This window comes from Barbus barbus (assembly GCF_936440315.1).
Source record: "Barbus barbus genome assembly, chromosome: 26".
NCBI classification, from domain to species: Eukaryota; Metazoa; Chordata; class Actinopteri; order Cypriniformes; family Cyprinidae; genus Barbus; species Barbus barbus.
This window is the reverse complement of record NC_136754.1, coordinates 23,271,093-23,280,546: the sequence shown is the minus strand read 5'-3', so window position 1 is coordinate 23,280,546 and position 9,454 is coordinate 23,271,093.

The following is a 9,454-nucleotide window of genomic DNA, read 5'->3' as shown; positions in this document are numbered from 1 at the left end:
AAATAATCTTTACCTCTGAAGCCTCACTGAAACTTTCTGCCTCATTCACTCTCACTTCTGCCTCTGTCTATAGCAAATAAAGTAGTGTTTGAAACATATACATAAAGGGAATAGTGACATACAGAAGAAAATAACACATTAAGTACACTGCTGGACAATAACCAATCATTTGTATCCTAAATTATTTTTAACACTTTAGAATGGGGAACACATATTCACTATTAACTATGACTTTTGCCTCAATAAACTCTTCATTTACTGCTTATTAATAGCTTGTAAGGTAGTCGTTGTAGTTGTTAAGTTTAGGATTATGGGATGCAGAATATGGTCATGAAGAATACAGAATTAATATGTGCTTAAGTGCTAATAAAAAACCAATATGCAAGCTAATAATTACCTACTGTAGTTAAAAATGATAGCTGAGAAGTTGTTCATCATACTAATGTTATTTTTAATTTTTCTATATTTGACTAATTATGTGTTTTTCTATGATTGGTCCATATATAATCCTACAAACGCTTGTGTATTATAGACGTTATACAATGTAAAAACAGCCAGGTGTTAAAAGCCACTCTTCTCACCTGTCACTGTGTGTCGTCCTAATTCTGTCCTAACAAACCTAGGCTGACTGTTTCTTGTTCATTCTTGACAACACATAAAAACGTCAAATTAGTGCAATAATGACAGAGCACCCCTAAACGAAGATCGGTCCTGTATCAGATCAGTGCTTGCACACTTGATTGAAATACATCATGTAGAATTGGCAGTTAAACACGTCAATGCTGCAAACGCTGTAAAATCTCACTTCAACATGATCTTTATTCTTATTTGAAGGGTTCTGATAACATACATACGTGTTAAAATAAAATACGTTACAAAAGAGTTACGGAAAAATACACTGAAAATAAATAAGTGCATGTTTGTCCAGGCAGCTTTTTATTTCTCCATATAATGAACATTAAAACTTGCTAATTATTCAACAAGAGCAATAGGCAGAGTCACTGAACACCGTGCAACACTATTCGGATCCCACATGACAACTTACGCTGCTTGACTTCTTCGTAAAAAAGGAGTGAAGAGTTTCTTGCCGCTTTGAACTCATCTCGACCTGTAATGAATGATGGATACAACGCGGGACCACGGGCGCGAGCCTGGGCATGTCGTGACGTCACAAACTGAGTGACTGATTGCCATGGAAACGTAAACGTCATGTATAAATTATCTTGTCTCTTTGAATTTTAAATCATTCTGCATTTATATACATTGCTCCATTAAAACCTCAACATGTCGAGAACACAACTGTCCGATGAAAAAGTGCGGGGGACGAATTTACTTTTTATAAAAAGTGGGGGGGACACGTCCCCCGCGTAATCTACGCCCCTGCTACAGATGATGGCAACTGTACATGGACACACAAAACATTGGACGCACAAATATCAGTCAGTATCTGGTGTGACCACCATTTGCCTCACGCAGTGTAACACATCTCCTTCGCATAGAGTTGATCAGGTTGTCCACTCCTCCTCAATGGCTGTGCGAAGTTACTGGATATTGGCAGGAACTGGAACATGCTGTCGTATACGCCGATCCAGAGCATCCCAAACATGCTCAATGGGTGACATGTCCGGTGAGTGTGCTGGCCATGCAAGAACTGGGATGTTTTCAGCTTCCAGGAATTGTGTACAGATCCTTGCAACATTTAACCAGGAAAGAAACTCACTGAGATTAAAAATCTTTTTTCCAAACAGGTGGCCGTTCATTATCATGCTGCAACATGAGGTGATGGTCGTGGATGAATGGCACAACAATGGGCCTCTGGATCTCGTCACGGTATCTCTGTGCATTCAAAATTTCATCAATAAAATGCACCCATGTTCATTGTCCATAGCATACGTCTACCCATACCATAACCCCACCGCCACCATGGGCCACTCGATCCACAACGTTGACATCAGCAAAGCCCTCACCCACGACGCCATACAGACGCTGTCTGCCATCTGCCCTGTACAGTGAAAACCGGGATTCATCCGTGAAGAGAACACCTCTCCAAAGTGCCAGACGCCATCGAATGTGAGCATTTGCCCACTAAAGTCGGTTACGACAACGAACTGCAGTCAGGTCAAGACCCCGATGAGGACGACGAGCATGCAGATGAGCTTCCCTGAGACGGTTTCTGACAGTTTGTGCAGAAATTCTTTGGTTATGCAAACCGATTGTTGCAGCAGCTGTCCAGGTGGCTGGTCTCAGATGATCTTGGAGGTGAAGATGCTGGATGTGGAGGTCCTGGGCTGGTGTGGTTATACGTGGTCTGCGGTTGTGAGGCTGGTTGGATGTACTGCCAAATTCTCTGAAACGCCTTTGGAGACGGCTTATGGTAGAGAAATGAACATTCAATTCATAGGCAACAGCTCTGGTGGACATTCCTGCAGTCAGCATGCCAATTGCACGCTCCCTCAAAACTTGCGACATCTGTGGCATTGTGCTGTGTGATAAAACTGCATATTTTAGAGTGGCCTTTTATTGTGGCCAGCCTAAGGCACACCCGTGCAATAATCATGCTGTCTAATCAGCATCTTGATATGCCACACTTGTGAGGTGCATGGCTTATCTTGGCAAAGGAGAAGTGCTCACTAACACAGATTTAGACAGATTTGTGAGCAATATTTGAGAGAAATAGGCCTTTTTTGTACATAGAAAAAGTCTTAGATCTTTGAGTTCAGCTCATGAAAAATAGGGGCAAAAACAAAAGCGTTGCATTTATAATTTTGTTCAGTGTATGTTACCAACATTGTAACAATACAAAACGGACTGAAAATGTTTTAACTTACTCTTTAATAACGTTGAAGGATAATGTTTAACTGAACCCAAAACTAGATACTTGTTTAGTAAGATTTTATCTGAAAATATTTTAGAACATTACATTTTAGCTGCTTAATTATTGTTTGCCTGGTTTTTATTTGTGCTTATGTAATCTAACACATGACCTGTATTATGAACTACTGTCAGATGGACATTATTTTGTTGCCAGAAGATGGTCTTCCCCAGTGAGTCTCAGTCACCTCTGGCTGATTAAAGGATGTTTTTAAATTATAACCTTGAAACATGCATTTTCTGTAAACCTACTTTGAAATGATAAGTATTGTGAAACGTGCTATACTTTTACAACATTTAACCATGGTTTTACTTTAGTAAAACTGTAGCAAGAATGATTGTAGTAACCATGTGTTTTTTTTTTTACCTGTAATAATGGCGCTGAGGCAGAGTTAGAATCCCTTCGCAGAAGTTTATTAAAAGGGGTTTCAACAAACAGAAACGTGAAGTCAGGTAAGAGGTCTATACCAGTATCACAGTTGAGTCCGTTGATACACACAGGGGCAATCCAGAAGGCGGAAATCAGTAGGCAGGCAAAGAGTTCGTACACAAACATAAGTCCAAACGAGCAAACAAGGCAGAGGGGCAAATCCATGAAATCAGAGTTGAGGACAACAGGCAGAGTTATGCACAGCAAGGCAATGAGAAAGACAATGGTAAACGCTTGGTAAGGCAGGTAAACTGGCAATACTTCGCAGTTTGACATGTGCTCAGTCTCTGGCTTATAAAGCAACAAACAGGAAGTGGCAGTAGAGGAAGCAGAAGGAGTGGCAAGCAGTCAGTACTCTGGTGAGAGCTCCCTCTGCTGGTTTGGTGTTACATTACCCAAAGCATGGTTTTGATGCCATATTCTACTATAGTAATATTGTAGTAATACTTCAGTAAAAGTGTGGAAATCATGGTAAATTTGGTAACTATGGTTTTACTACTGTAAATGCTGTAGTAATGGTTATTTATTTACTTGGTTTTACTGCAACGATCATAATTAAACCGTGGTAACTGTAGTAAAACTATGGTTGATTTTGTTTTTACTATGGTTTTATTGCAAATGCTGTAGTAAAATAATGGTTAATTTTCAAAAGACTACAAATAATCATTAATTATCCACTTTTGATCAAAGCATCTGGTAAATGTAATGTATTTGTACATGTAATATGAATTACATTAAAATATTATTAAAGTTGCAACTGTTATTGAGAGTGGTGTGTATTGTTTTATTATAAACCAGCGGCAGCTGCTGCGGGTGGTACGTAACGATGAGCAAAACGCCGGTGAACCGCGCCCACGCAGAGCGGTAGGGATTTACAGCTGCATCGTCCCAACATCAGCCGGAGGGCATATCCGATCAGAGGCCGACTTCGCGGCGACGTATTCCCGATTAGCAAACGCTCCCCGAGCAACATCGTGCCAATGGAATTTTGTACATAGGGTCGACGTCGGCCCGTATGTGTGCTTTTGGGGGTTGGCCAATCAGCGGAAAGGGGCGTGCCACGACCGCCCATAAGAGGAAAATTAATTTTGTCATTTCAAATTCAAATTCAAATTTGTCATTTGAATGAAAGTCGTTTATCCGTTTTCTACCCCTGAACCAGAAAAACCCCCCGAAAATTAAGAAAATTTTGAACAAATGAACAAACTACCGTTTTCTCGTTTCTGTTTATTTAATTTCAAATTGAAAAACAAACTATGAAAATGTACACGGTCCAACATGCTTCAGGTCTATCTCTCTGTCTCTAAGCATCTGTGTCACTGCTTCATAAATCCCCCCCCCCCCCCCCCCCCCTTGTGTATCCATGGAGGTTTGTGAGACCCAAAACATCTTCATGAAATTCTCCCTTTTCTTCATCAAAAAATCTGACAAAGACCATGAGTTGTGCAATGTCTGTGTTGTCTGTCCACAGCCAATGAAATTAATTTGGCTTTTTTTTTTAAGCAGAGCTAAGTTGTTCAAGCAAATCATCAGCAAGTATTTCAGTTCATCTTGCAGCAGTGGAGTCAGAACAGGGTATTTGGCTTATTTTCTTGATTATTTCATCATTCTGAGTCCCTTCAAACAGAGCAGTCACCACTTCACTCATATACTCCGTATTTCAGCATCAGAGAAGGGTTTCTTGTGTTTTCCCAGGACCCATGCTACTCTTAGTGAGGCTTCCGTTGCCCGCTCCTGTTGTGTGGCGGATCAAACTATTACACTGCTTGTAGCTTCATAGGATGATTTCAGTTGGTTTATTTTTGTGGTCCTTAACTCTGTGTTCTGAGGGTAATTTTGTTCAAAATGTGCATGATTGGTTTCATAATGGCGTTTCACATTACCACTTTTGATGGTTGCTACCGTGTTGTTGCAGATTATTGGTTTTGTGCTTCCCACGGGGAGCACGGATGCATAATTTTCTGTCCACTCACTTTTAAACTCGCTGTTTTCAAAATCAGCTTTTCTTTTCTTATCAACGGGCAGCTTTGAGCACGCCATTTTCACTTTTAGTCAAAAAAAAAAAAAAAAGTCAGTTACCGATATTTGTTGCTGACTCCGCACTGCTCGCAAATGATGAGACTGCCTGTTCACCTGCCTGGCCCAGAACACGTGACCGGTGGATAAATCTGGCTGCCTTGAGTGAATGAATGAGTGACGTTGCTATAGCAATGCTGTTACAGCTGCTGTGATCGGACATAGATGAAGTAGCCAAACCGAGTAGAAGCCTCAAAGATCAAGAGACCGTGTTGCAAAGATATATAGCACGGAATCACAATTGCGCACTGCGCTGAAGACTCATTTGGATTAGGATTAAAATAGCATACTGGTTTTGGCATCGGCCCATATTTAACCGTGTCTGAGTCCAGATACAGACCGGAGTCCGCCTATTGAGTACCCCTGCCTTAGACTATCTATCACTTGATGAAACAGAAATAGGGAAAGCTACAAGCACACTGGGTTCCCACTTGTTCTGTAAACATTTGTGAATGTTGCTGCTAAAGTATTTGTAATGCAGCCTAAATTAATTCTCAAGCTAACATGAGAAGCAATCTCTGTAATGTTCAAAAAACGTGGCAAAGTGATCTGAGCACAAAACAGAGGCAAATATTATTAAAATAAATATTAAGACTAAAAACTTTACTTACTCTTCCATCCAGTAGAAACTTATCTCTTCTAAACCCACAAGCAGCACCGGTCGATGGCCATGATTAACAGTAATGGAGGATCAACGAAACTTTGGGAGGAGAACAGTTTGGGGAGGGGTCACCGTTACTATGTAATTTTGCTCCCACTCTACTGACACATTTTATTCTGTACACTCAAAATAGAGCAAAAACAACTATTTTTGAGGAAAAAACTAACAAGTTTCCGTGTGCGTGTATGTTTCTGAGTGTGTGTCTGTATTGTATGTGTGTGCGTTTGTATAAGGGAGAGAGCGGGAGAACACAAGTGCACGTTCCATCAATAATAAAACAATTTTGTGGGATAAACATTTGTCATTTTCATCCTGTTGTGCTTAGGTTATTTTGCCATTGTAGGCTGTAAGCTGTTACCTTTGAAATAACTGAAATAATTTGGCAAAGTGATATGGAAACTGCCTGGAACTATTTTAGCTGTGCTGTTTTTATTTTATTTTATTTGCTGAAGAATAATCACACACTTTAGCACATTTGTCAACCAATCTGAGTGAGCCATTGTTATAAGAATACTGAACATGCAGTAGAAAGAATCTTTGATAACCTAGTGTCCATTATTTTCTCCATAATCTTGATATCTCTATAATCATAATTTCTTCATAATCAGTTCTTACAAATCTCCAGAAGTTTGTCTGTTCTCTTATTATTTAGCAAAAAGTTCATTTTTGCTTTATTACTTGCCTATTTCCACTGAACATGACACTAAATGCACTGCAGATGAATTCAGGGTGCAAAGACTAGAAAAACCTCCAAAAACCAGACTGATTTAAAAATGAATGATAGATTTGCCTCACATTTATGACCACAGGATACTGCCACATTCTTTGCACTGTACTGTGCTTGTTTCATTCTGCTGTTCACAGATATAGTGGACTCCACAGACACGCTGAGTCAGCATATTCTGTGACATAATATCCTAGCCTGCACCTTTCCACATAACCACAACACCCCAGTTCCTGATAATAAATTATGTCATCTACTACACAAATAGACACATCCACTGTAACCCGTTTTCATGCTATTTAATGCTGACATGTACTATTAAACTATTATGTACCCAGAGATCCTAAAATAAGTCTTTGAGAGGTCATTAAAATTGACCTTTTTTATTTGAAATGACTATGCACCTCTCATATCAGCATAGAACATTGAACTGAACATCTTATGTATCTAGTTCTTTTTTTAATAGCAGATGTAACATAAGCTGTTATTCCCGTCCCTGTACACTGCTGATGCTACAATTCTTCATGTTCTGATCAATGAGGCCAGTACAGTATTGTGTAGGGCTGTGTGCCATTCTGAACTGATCTGAGAACGTTTTTAAAATTAAATTTCTGAAGTTGAATTGAAGTTGAAAATAGGATGTAGAGTTGTAATTTGAATGTAAATAAGTAACATGGAAGGAATCCATGGATTCAGTTGTCAATATACAGTCAGGGCCATAAATATTGGGACATCGACACAATTCTAACATTTTTGGCTCTATACACCACCACAATGGATTTCAAATGAAACGAACAAGATGTGATTTAACTGCAGACTGTCAGCGTTAATTTGAGGGTATTTACATCCAAATCAGGTGAACGGTGTAGGAATTACAACAGTTTGCATATGTGCCTCCCACTTGTTAAGGGACCAAAAGTAATGGGACAGAATAATAATCATAAATCAAACTTTCACTTTTTAATACTTGGTTGCAAATCCTTTGCAGTCAATTACAGCCTGAAGTCTGGAACGCATAGACATCACCAGACGCTGGGTTTCATCCCTGGTGATGCTCTGCCAGGCCTCTACTGCAACCGTCTTCAGTTCCTGCTTGTTCTTGGGGCATTTTCCCTTCAGTTTTGTCTTCAGCAAGTGAAATGCATGCTCAATCGGATTCAGGTCAGGTGATTGACTTGGCCATTGCATAACAGTCCACTTCTTTCCCTTCAAAAACTCTTTGGTTGCTTTTCCAGTATGCTTTGGGTCATTGTCCATCTGCACTGTGAAGCGCCGTCCAGTGAGTTCTGAAGCATTTGGCTGAATATGAGCAGATAATATTGCCCGAAACACTTCAGAATTCATCCTGTTGCTTTTGTCAGCAGTCACATCATCAATAAATACAAGAGAACCAGTTCCTCTGGCAGCCATACATGCCCACGCCATGACACTACCACCACCATGCTTCACTGATGAGGTGGTATGCTTAGGATCATGAGCAGTTCCTTTCCTTCTCCATACTCTTCTCTTCCCATCAATCTGGTACAAGTTGATCTTGGTCTCATCTGTCCATAGGATGTTTTTCCAGAACTGTGAAGGCTTTTTTAGATGTTGTTTGGCAAGTCTGGCCTTCCTGTTTTTGAGGCTCACCAATGGTTTACATCTTGTGGTGAACCCTCTGTATTCACTCTGGTGAAGTCTTCTCTTGATTGTTGACTTTGACACACATACACCTACCTCCTGGAGAGTGTTCTTGATCTGGCCAACTGTTGTGAAGGGTGTTTTCTTCACCAGGGAAAGAATTCTTCAGTCATCCACCACAGTTGTTTTCCGTGGTCTTCTGGGTCTAGCAAACTTGAAATGAACCCCGGACCTGTAATTGGGATAATGAGGGAATAACACTCACCTGGCCATGGAACAGCTGAGAAGCCAATTGTCCCATTACTTTTGGTCCCTTAACAAGTGGGAGGCACATATGCAAACTTTTGTAATTCCTACACCGTTCACCTGATTTGGATGTAAATGACCCTCAAATTAAAGCTGACAGTCTGCAGTTAAAGCACGTCTTGTTTGTTTCATTTGAAATCCATTGTGGTGGTGTATAGAGCCAAAAATGTTAGAATTGTGTCGATGTCCCAATATTTATGGACCTGACTGTATATATGTATTTTTTGCCTGGGTATTTGAGGTGGTTATCTATTGATATCAGTTGTATTATTTTGGAGTACAAATAAGCATTAGTCAAATTTACAGGAAACAAATTTTGTGGCCAAAATTGAGTTACAGTCATGGCCAAAAATATCAGCACCCTTGGTAAATATGATCAAAGATGGCTGTGAAAATTAATCTGCATGGTTAATCTTTTTGATCTTTTATTAAAAAAAAATCACAAAAACCTAACCTTTCATTGGATAATAGTAATTTAAAATGGGGGAAATATCATTATGAAATAAATGTTTTTCTCTAATACACATTGGACACAATTAACGGCACCCTTTTATTCAATACTTTTTGAAACCTCCATTTGCCAGTTTAACAGCTCTAAATTTTCTCCTATAATGCCTGATGAGGTTAGAGAACACCTGACAAGAGATCAGAGACTATTCCTTCATCCAGAATCTCTCCAGACACTTTAAATTCTCAGCTCCATGTTGGTGCTTCTTCTCTGTAGTTCACCTCACTCATTTTCTATAAGGTTCAGGTCTGAGGACTG